The sequence below is a fragment of the Haemaphysalis longicornis genome, unplaced genomic scaffold (assembly GCF_048455015.1).
Source record: "Haemaphysalis longicornis isolate Haplotype H1 unplaced genomic scaffold, Haemaphysalis longicornis Haplotype H1 scaffold_7, whole genome shotgun sequence".
In the NCBI taxonomy this organism is placed as follows: Eukaryota; Metazoa; Arthropoda; class Arachnida; order Ixodida; family Ixodidae; genus Haemaphysalis; species Haemaphysalis longicornis.
Window position 1 is genome coordinate 126,251,994 of NW_027526422.1, and position 11,294 is coordinate 126,263,287.

General features: G+C 43.1%; 1 long non-coding RNA gene across 1 annotated transcript; it reads left to right on the forward strand.

Annotated features, from left to right (window-relative positions):
- Positions 1-594: 594 nt before the first annotated feature.
- LOC144145055 (uncharacterized) lies at positions 595-9,063 on the forward strand. The gene is made up of 4 exons (XR_013317409.1): positions 595-630; positions 1,705-1,746; positions 7,497-7,532; positions 9,018-9,063. It is a non-coding gene; the product is annotated as an uncharacterized LOC144145055 (long non-coding RNA).
- The last annotated feature ends 2,231 nt before the right edge of the window (positions 9,064-11,294 follow it).

Genomic DNA, 11,294 nt, shown 5'->3' on the forward strand with positions numbered 1-11,294 from the left:
GCATGAAGGCATCTGAATTCTCAATGCCAAACATAAGTGTAACAGAACTTGACAGAACATACGGCCCATAAAAACGCTACAATATATGCCTGATTGCTAACGATACGGAAATCAGGTTTTTGGACATCGAGTGGCCGCTGCGGCTGTATTTTGCGTGTTCGTTCTTGCTGGACGTGACGCAAACACATCCTAAAAACGTTTGCAGCTCTCCTAGCAAAAGCTCGTTATTTAGTAGTTTCTTTGAGCAGTTAAGTGTATACAGGTTGTACTGTTTATTTACAAGGAAGAAACCCCTGTCAAATCATTAGGACTATAGCAGTATCGAGAACTTTGTACCTTCAAAGATGTTCGAAAAAATGTGACGCGTGAAAGCAGACATTAGTGACAGCGGAACAAAAGATATTAGCCTGTGGCTGCAGGTTGTGTTTGTAAACTGTATATACGTGCCACAAAAAAAAAAAAACTTTCTCGAGAAGTTCATTCGAGAAGTTTGTGGGTCATGTGTTGTTAGGGTTACTAAACACAGTGCCGCTGTAACCAACTCTCAAGCGAAATATAGTTTCGTGCCACATATATTCATTTTTCACTATCTTTCAGATTACTATCACTTTGCGATGATGGCCGCTCCCGGTGAGTTCATTATGTTTTCCACATTTGACATTTTTGAAAGCGTTAAATTGTTATTTGGTCCCATAAAACCGTAAACGGTAATCATAGCCTTTTTCTAACTGAATATAGAACACTGTATTGTGGGGAAAAGAAACAATACAAGGAGCGATAGTAGGAGGGGAAATTGGAAGCAGGGAGGTATATGTGAATAGAACGTGAAATCGGTACAAGGCTGTGAGAGAGACGAGTGGAGCACGAGAGAAGATAAGAGGAGGCGTAAGGCATGAGAAAAGGTGGATGAGATACAAGGTCGGTGGGGCGGCGCAGATTGTGAAAGGAGGAAGGTAGGTGGACGACCAGGTTCTGAATAGTAGAGGACAACAGAAATGCCGAACGCGAGAAGGCAAAGAGAGAAAGAAGCACAAAGAAGAAGAAATTGGGGGAGAGTGGGGGACAAAAACATGAGAAGAAAATAGTTATAAGGAGGAGAAAAGAGGAGGATATGAAGAGTCGGGGTCAGGCAGAAGAAAAGAAGGGCAGGTGGGAGGTCAATATGAGGCGGGAGAGCTTACCAGAGGTCATGGGGGTAGGAACGGGGATTCAAAGGTCGGCGCAATGGCAGGGGTGGTGCAGTGTTATGCTTTGACATTATTTGTAGTGAAAAAAGCAGAGAAGCAGTGAAGGAGGAGATCAGATTTCTTCCAGTTCTTTTTTTATGCGAGAGCTGCGCGAGATATGTTTCAGTGCCACAGAAAGTATTTTCTGCACCATGGTTTGTAGTTCGTGCCGTAAGAGAGGAGTTGTTTTTTAATGCGTGTAACGAAGCTGCTCTTTTACGAGAAAGGTTTTTATGAGCATTTGTCCGAAGGGAATGTGTAGCGTACAAGCATTCGGGTACTTGTTATGTCTTTGTTTTCTGTGCAAATAAAGTACCTGTGGCTTAGAAAAACTGAACTGCATTTGAAAGTTTAAATAAAGAGTGTGGACGCTTTTAGGGGCAATTCAATATAATCTTTTTCAGTACCTGAAACTTGAACAATTTACATTCATTCAATCAATTTTTAAGGCCTAATGTGTTTTGCCTTCACGTTTTAGCCCCAAAGAAGGGTGAATGGCTGTACATCGTCAAGATTCAAGGTAAGTATTTTATAACTTTTTTACGCTTCCGGAACGTAATGTACTTGGTGGTGAAAAACTCAGCATAGCCGTTTCATGCGGCACGGCAAGAAATAAAAGGAATGGGACATATCCGCATAAACGGAAGTGACACAGTTTGAGACGCTTTGTGTACTTTTGTTATTAGGGCGGCCGACGTCTGTAAAGGACTCCTTACTAGCGAACAATTCCCGTTTACTGTGACACATTAGATAATAGCGCGTGCACGAACCAATTCTGTTAAAACTCTTAGACAGCTTGAAAAAAGCCTGATTTCGTTTCACTTCTGTGCATTTCATCTATTGCATCCTTAAAGGCCCGAGGGCAATACATAAGGGGGGGGGGCGACAAATACCCAGTGACAGTGTCCAATTTGATGGAGACAAACAATACACATATACAATAGTAAACGCGCGTAATAATAACAAACAACAAAAGAATAAACGAACACTATAATTTTATAATTCTATAATGTCCGTATGGCAAACGCTGAAACGGTGATTAAGCAGTATAAAAATTGTGGTCAACACAAATATGGAACAAGTCGGAAGGCCTTGACAAAATTTGTTCTACGAAAAGCTGGTCTGTTGACATAGATAGGTATTATTACTTTTGTGAGAACTAATATTCGTTTCGTGAAGTCGTTTCCGTGCCACGTAAAGCAGGGATAGCTTAATTAACCTTCATGACAGCTTATGTACATTCAAGACAAGGAAGAAATGGAATGTATTCGGAAAATTTGTTTCGGAAAGTGGGAAAATCTTGAAGAGAAATGTGGTAGACATTTATTTAGTTGCACTACAGTGACTCCGCTGCTTATAATTTTTCCTAAACGGGCTGGAAGATGTCCTTTTTGTTTGCGTTAGCATGCTTGCACCAGTCTTTATTTTCTGCGCCCATTGCAATTGTTCCCTTTTGGCGCCACACCTATCCTTCTCAGAAGTTCTTGCTGTGTGCCGAAGCCATGCACATGCAGCTCAAACACCCACACTACCAGGTACCCATTACGCATCTTCCATGATGCCTCACTGCACAAGCGTGGTGCAGGCCACCGAATTTCCACTGCGCTGAAGTGCCGTTTACTATTCTGCGTTCTTTGCCTTCTCAGATGTTTAAGATTACGGCCAAGGATTAAGAGTGCTCGATCCTTCTACTGCTCGCGGCATAATACTTCAGACTGGGAGATATCTACCTCTGGTTTGAATGCATTCTGGAAATTGGGCTGTCGTTGGAAGCATAATATCAAGCCGTCACAATCACTGAACTTCGATCTTGCCTGATCCTCAAGCAGGTTGGCTTACAGGAATTCGGAATGTCAGACTTTGAAGCAGGCTTTCTTATTTAAGGTTTGTTAGCCTATACAGATATTCAGCTATGTTTACAGCCACTTGTTGTGGAAATAAGCTTTGCAATATATTGCTCACTGATGTACCTAACAATTTCCGCGTGGATTTTGTGATGTTACTTCCACCCGCAGCATCACTAGTAAACGCCTTAGTTTTCGAACTTTTAGCCCACAAAACTGGGGTTTTATAACCGGCCCCTGTGGTCGCTTTTATGATGGAGGCGAAACGCGAAAGATGTGCGCGTATCTGCTCATTTCGTAGCAAATGTCGATGAACGATGATAGTCATCTGGCGCCCCTGCCAAATAAATGCCTGTATTCTCTTTTCAGCTCACCTGTTATGCCGTTCCCCTCCCGTCTCACTCCACCCAGATTAACACGCTAGAGGTTTGCTGAAATCAATTTAAAGTTACTGCGTTCAACTGCTCCAGGCCTGGTGCCTTGATGCAAGCGCTGCCGTAAGGCGGAGACGCGCATGAAATGAGGCACCCTTTTCCAAGGTTTTTAGGACGACGTTGCCCTGCTCCACGTGCGTAACAAGCGGGACGTGATGACGATCTAGTGGAACCTTTCGTTCCTGTGCTGTTTGATTTGTTAAAACTCCACCAGGAGCTATGGAGGCGCAGCGACAGCGGGTGAAGAACTGAATTTTTCTGTGCAGTGGATTTAGTAAAGTTTGACATCCACCTAAATGCAGCCATATGGCTACAAAGGAAAGCTATACAGCTTTCTCAGAAACTTCGCAGTTGAAGAAAAATTCGTCCTGGTCCAGGATTCGAACGAGGGAGCACTGCTAACCGGAGCAGTCGCTCAACCAATTGAGCTAACCAGTAGGGTAGTCGTTAGTAGCGCGAAAGCGAATTAATCAACAACTCGAAGTGAAGGGCAGGTGTTAATCGACCAGATTTAGGGGAAATCCCCAAGGAAATCCCCAAGGATCCCCAAGGGATTTCCCCTAGATCTTGTTCATACACACACTAGTTCATACAAATCGTTTCAACAGCAGAGGTAGCTTACTGCCCTTTGAAATCTGCTTATTTTTTTTTTGTTTTCGGTGTGGATATCAGCACTGATAGCTTGGAAAAGGTAGTTTAAAAGGCACTCACCTAGGGAAGGATTTCTTAGCCTATTTTGAAGGTTTATTGGGTTTCACACTTCTTTACGCTTTTTTAATTTCTCAGGGTCACTTTTTGTTTGCGCAGGCAAGATTTATGAGTTTTCTTTGTATTTTCTGCAGACTTTGCAGGGAACAGCTCTATAGGTGTGATTCGTCAATCTAACTCACTGAATTTTAAATGGGCTACTTACGGCACGATAAACTCAACATTCTGATAGAGGACTGTAAAAATGCCTTTGAAATTGCATGCGTTTGTGTGACTCACCTTTCAAAAGCAGATCCCGCGACCACGCATTGGTGCTATCAGGGTCTCGTATCAAGCGTAAAATTTGTTGTTACGATTGGTCATTCTCATTCATTTTGTTCTGCGATGGGGGCCTACGGGTAATTTCAATCACTTTGTAATAGTCGTTTTATGCAAGAATGCTAAAAAGAAGAGCTTATGAACGAATTGTCAATCGTCGCAAAAGTATATTCTGTTTGGTTTTTTCTCGGTGAGTAATAAAAAAAAGCTGTGTTTTTACTACGTGGTTAAATGTACTTTAGCACTCAAATCGGTGATGAACACCAATTCCTTCTCACTTAGCGTTAGATTTGTTAAATTTAACAAATTTTATCTTCCTGCGAAAGTTATAAGAGTGAAGAAAACGGGGTAGCAACGATGGGGAAGAATAACACATGCTGTCAACTGGAAACAAAAAAAAAAATACGCTTCCTGATGTCGGAATGGACCCTGGCTCGCTTGGGTTATGAAACCGCCACCTATCCGATTGAGCTATACGCTCGAGCTTTGCGATCGCTGCGCCGCCTGCCGCCGCTTCTCCGCGGGGTTGGCGGGACTAGCGCTGCGCGGCCCATAGGGGTTCGTGCAGTGTTTTGATTCTCCTTCGCTTCTTTTTGCCCGTCCAAGCGCTAAAAAACTTGTTATGGTGACGTCTGTAAGTAAACAGTACGTTTAGGTCACTTCAAAAGCCGCTGCGTCTAGGTAGGGTTCTCAAACACCAACAATAGCTATCCGGGAACGCGGCTCTGCGATCCTTCTCAGCCGCTGGTTACGGGCGTCGGCGACGGCAGCAGCATACCACCACAGTCACTTTTGAATACGTCCGGCGCAAGTGAATTTTATTGTCGCCTCGTTTAAACCTGATACTGGCACAGTGAGAGGTGTGTTTTGTTTTGTAGCGCGAATAACGAATGCGGCCTCATTACGAATATATGCGTCGTAGAAAAATATGTTTCGGGGATGCGATTACCCAATACCTGTTAATAACTTGTGCCTTTTATAAGAATATAAGCCACGCGAAAATGCTAAGTATATTCCAAGGCTCTGCGTCGTGAAAGATGTGCACTCATGCCTTATAGCAAGAACCAAGAAAAGTGAATTAAACCACTAAAAAATTAATGGTCTGCAAGTCCGGAAGAAACAAAATAGCTCGGACAGAAATGAAAAAAAAAAAAAAAAACTCAATGCAGCTTCTGAAATGTTAAAGACGTTCGTGTAAACTTAAGCCGGGTAGGACTTACGAGACCAACTAGTGTGCGAAATGCACTACTATTTCGCGAGACATGGGGAGGAGGAGGCGGAGGGGAACGCTTACGTATCGTTGTGTACGATTGCGGAGCGAAATCAAGGAAAGAACGTTTTAGTAATCACACACACAAGCTACTCGTTCACGTCACTCTAGTTTTTAGACTTCAACTAACAGCTGATCCTTCGGCGAACGCATTTTTGAGGTACTATACAAGTTCAAAACTGATCAAAGGTATCGTTAGAAGAGTGGGATATCTGATAAGGCCTTCTGATTTCCGTTTGTGCTAAATTCTGAAGGCTCCCTGCGTCATATGACTATGCTTCGAAGAAACGTTTAGTCGCGAACGGGCATTACTGTAGAAATCCTTTTCCGGCCTGCTTGCGGAGGATATATGTAACGAATATGAAAGTGTGCGGGCGCTCACCTCACAACAAGACGCCCCAGCATTATTTTTTTTTGTCGTGCGCTGATCCAGGGTATAATTTTGGATTATCTATCGTACTTATTTCGTAGAACGTTCGTGAAACTTACGTCCAGGGTAGTGATCAATATCTGAGGTATGATATTCGCAAGCATTACTGGCGTGCTGTCAGGCATGAGCGCTCCACTAGGTTATATAGCGAACAAAACTGATTTATATCGTAGTGTATAGCCATGGCATGACCATCTGGGGATATTATGCTTACGGAGACACTGTTAGTAAATTTCGGGGCAGTGGAATCACAATAATCTCCATATACATATCCCGGTTTCGCGACGCCGACCTGTGATGCACACTTGGCGCTTGTACAGACCGAATGTACCAGACCAAGGTCGCGTAACGCACATTTACACTCTCGTAAACACATCACATTTGCGAACAGAGGGACTGCTTCACATAAATATGTATTTCCAACGCCTACAAACGGTAAATCTCAGTCGTGAACGGGCACCGAAAGCAACGGTGATAGTGGGGAGCGGGCCGGCGACTCCCGCGGCTGCTTTCGAAACGGGCCGCTAGGAAGATTTCAGTGGCGCCCCTACAGGCCGCGCTCGAGGCGTACACAGCGCACACCATTTTCTGTAGTTCATAGTGCGAGCATTGGCTTTGGATTCGACCGCAGGTTCTAGTGCGTGCGAAGCTGGCTCACCTTGGGGAGGTTTTAAAGTCTGCTGATGAAACGATCCGAGGCCTAAAAAGATAAAGGTATTTCAGTGGAAAGCGCAGAAAAAAAAGTGAGATGATCACATATGGAGCAGAAATTCGGCGCCTTACTCAACAACTTGAAAGCACACTTATGTCGGCTCAGCAAACCGCGGAACGAATAATATTTGGAGTAACACTTAGAAAGAGGAAATCAGCTTCACCGATCAGAGAACAAAGTACTGTAGAGGATATCATAGTTGACATAAGGGGAAAACTGGACTTGGGATGGCCGTGTAATTAGGTCAAATGGCAATCGGTGGACTACGAGGGTGACAGAGGTGACACCCAGAGATAGGTCTTGAAAACGAGGAAGGCCAATTACTCGATGAAGGAACGATAAGGGAATTCGGGGGCAGAAATCGACATGAGCGACGCGAGGCGGGAGCAGTTGGATGTCTATGGGAGAGGCTTTCGTCATGCAGTGAACGTAACGGGGTGCTGCTGTGGCTGATGATGCAGGTCTGCGACGAAGGCAGAGGGGCCACCAGTTCTGCTACGAGTGCAAGATGTGCGGGACTAGTGCAAGACGTGCCAATTTTTTTTCTTTTACAGATTTCGAGTTGGATAGTGGCCCAGAGGAAACACTCGGTAAGGCAGAATTGCTTCTACCCACTTCTTTTTTTTTTGTGTTGATGATTTGATCAGGCGGAAATAAAATTTGCACGTTAAGGGTAAAACAAGACAAAAATGTAGATCGTGGCTATCAGTGAAGGCACAGAAAGTGATAAGTAGTTTTGTACTATAAAATTTCCGCCTCTCTTAAAGAGACACAGTTGACTTTTAGAGACACAGGTCTCTCTTCTCTAGAGGAGACACGGTTTATTGCAGACGTTATATACTAGTCTTCACAGGGAACAGTAGAAAGGTTGAGTAATTGTGCATACTTAGCATGAAGCCATATTAATATTTGCACGATCAGCCAGGACAAAGCTTAACAAGGTGGTATTTTGGCATCTGTAAAAAAATTAATACTTACTGCTCTTTAGCCTAGGAACTGTGGAAGCCGAGGTGCTGTAGGGTTAGATTGAAATTTTCTGTTTTTGTATTGATTGATTTGCTACCCACGAGTGGCCGATTTCATGAGCTTTTATGCAATCACCGCGTATTCGATACCAAGACCAGCATTATCCCACCCGCGAAGAAAATGGTTTATAAAAGGCTACGAGTCGGTGATCATCCTCATTGGACAACCTGAAAAAACGCGGAGAGTGGTTATGATATATATTCCCCATGGAAATTAGACGCCAGACCTCACATTGCGTTTGTATTCCATGAACGGATGGTTAACGCGTGTTTCTTTATCAAGCGCCCTTACTAATTTTCTTGTGGCAAATAGCTAATTATGCGCTGGACTTTTAGGCCAAGCCTTCGTATACCAACCCTTTTGGTATAACTGACACCTTAGTAAACTGGTATGAAGTCACGGCTGATTTTTCCTCTCAAGACGCTTCCGATTGGCTATAATATATTTATACTGGCAATGCTAAATTGTGCCCAATATAGGTTATCGGTATTAGTTTACCCACAGTGTACCCGACACAGATGCGGTATAGCACGGATAATAGTTTGAATATAAAAATAAAAAATCTGCGTTTCGAATAGTTACTAATGCGTCATATGTCACATATTTTCTGTGTGACACCTCAAAACAGCAATGAGTTTACGATTAGCTAAGAAAAATGTCTCAAAATATTTTTTCACGAAATCTTAGCTTTTTTTTTCGGTTTTGCAAGTATATATTTTAAATTATCTTTATGTGCACAACTTATTAATAGTTGAGAGCAAGGAATACAAAACACAAAACAAAATTGGGCTGCTGTTTGTTGCATCACAGAAGCACAGAAGGCCACGCGAGAAAGGGCCAGAAGCCAGATGCCTGACTCGTCAAGAAGTACTCTCTGTGAATATTTCATAACGAGTGTCAGTGGTATGGGGATCTCATAGGCCTCACTTTTCTTCGTAAATTTTATTTACCCAACGTAAATGCGAGTGTGATATGGTTCTGCTTTCCTACAAAGGTGCACATGACATAAAACCTAACTTCGTTATTCTGTTTTCTCCCCTGTGGTTTAGTTATAGAACATCACGGTTACAAGTTCTACGTTACTGGTGTGCCGGGTAAGTTCCATAAAATATTCTATACACTTTATGTATTACCTGAAATAGCAAAAGGGGTTGCCGGTATTACATTTAAAGGCTACGTTTTAGCAAGAATATTTGCGGACACTGCTTGAAATTTTGAAAACTGCAGGCTTTCTTTAGGGAGTTGAATATTTCTAAGACATTCAGGTGCTTTTTTTAAAGTTAGACAATTATCTACGGCGTCGCACTTTATGAGCCATTAGAGGGCTTTGTTTAGCTGCACTAAAAAAGCACCACACGCCTAGCGAATTGTAAGGCAGCCCCTAACAATACAAGGTGCCCAAAATTGGGCCACTATGAGCGTAACGAGATATGGCATTACGAGGATATGGAACGTATGGCAAGGACAACAGCAACAGTAGAATCGGACTGTGTTTGCAAAATTTGAATCAGCAAAGGGATCAATGTTAAGGGAGTCTGACTGCTTGCATGGATTACCGTGTTGAAAATTATATTTATTTGCATTGTACTGATCATTCAGTAGCTGCCAGGCAATTCTGACGTTAAGGATAGCGTCATCTATGATGAAGCTGAGGAAGCAGGACGCAGTATGCACGTCTGTTTGAGCTCCGTATAATTGACACGAATAATTTTTGTATAATTTCTGGCTTGGGGTGGAGAATGCAGCTGTTATGTTCGCAGGAATTAACAATTTCTCAGGCGCATATGATTGTTTAGGATAGACTGGGCGAACTCACCGTTGTGTATTGAGGATCGATTACGAGGTTTAACGCGCCGACGCTGCACTGGCGATGAGGCGCACCGTTTCAGAGACCTCCAGATTGTATTTGACCAATTCGGGATCTTTAACAGATTACAAACACACAGGCGCTGCCGCTTTTTGCCTCCATAAGAAAAGGGGCCGCCGCGTCCTTGGGATGTGCAAGGCGAACGCGTGTCTTCGGGATCCGCAGCCCAACGATTTAGCCACCGGTCCGCCACGGCGGGTGAACCGTCGTTGTCCTCAGTGGGCTCTATGAAGAGAACCTAAGTCACTATTATGCCATTTGCAACAGACTACAACACCACATGCGAAAACGAACAGAAAGGCTTGGGCGACAGCGATGAACCAGCCGTTTACACGCGCATGACTTTCTGGCACCATGGTGAATCGCGCTGCCGTGGATTTGGATACAAACACCATAAAGACCTTTGTAAATGATTTAGGACTGTTTGACGCTTCCTAACCCTGGTATCCCCAGTTCTTTTCTCCTTTAAGGCTCCTCTTTCAATCCGCCGAAATATTAGCATCGCACTTATTTGTAAATTTCACCTCATAATTTCCCTTTTGCTCCGTCTCACTATATTCACATTCACCTTAAGTACCCAGTCCCACCGTTTGTAGGGCCAATCTGTTCATTATAACCACTTACACCTTTGTACACACTTACACACTATAAGATTTTTGACCACTGTCAACCTCAGCCAGCGCGTCATTACTGCCTACGTCGTAGGCGTATGAAAACTACACATATCCGTACTAATTGGGGTAAACGACATACTCAATTTCGGATACAATTGCTCTTAAACAAAATTGATGAAAACTATGATTGTAGGAGACGCTTGTCTAACATATTCATTAAACTTCTGCTAGAACTTTGTACAAAATACTCCTAATCTGCCTCTTATTGCTATTTTTTGTCTGTAAATGTATATTATATTTATTATATGTTTATTGTGTGTATACAAGATGTACCTGTAACAACAGGTTGTGTGTTTGCAAGCTCCAAACTATATTGTTTTGTATTTAGGTATTCTACAGCTGCACGGGAAAGCCTGCGAATATGTTTATTCACCCCACTCCCCTCACACTACTCACGCTTCGAGTATATTTTTGTGTGTATGAAATTGAATGTTATTGTGTTGATTGCTGTACTGCTGCATTTCCCCGTGAAGCAAGCGGCTCTGTCAGGCCGTAGCCTTTAGGTCTTGCTTCAATTTGCACAATTGGAAAGTGAATGAACTTGAAACTTGAAATGTTCCTTCAACCTATCTCTCCATCCAGTCCTCCCTTCATTATTTTGGAAACATGCATATTAGCCATATTGACAACGGAAGGCTTACTGTCTAGGCTACCTACAAATGTAGCACTAAAAGGGCGTTTGACTGTGTAAGAAAGCGCAAACGATAGTTGTTTGATTGTAGCATTTGGACTGCAGTAGTTACTTTTCCTAAGCATCAAGCAGCCAGTACAGTGTGAGCGAGCAC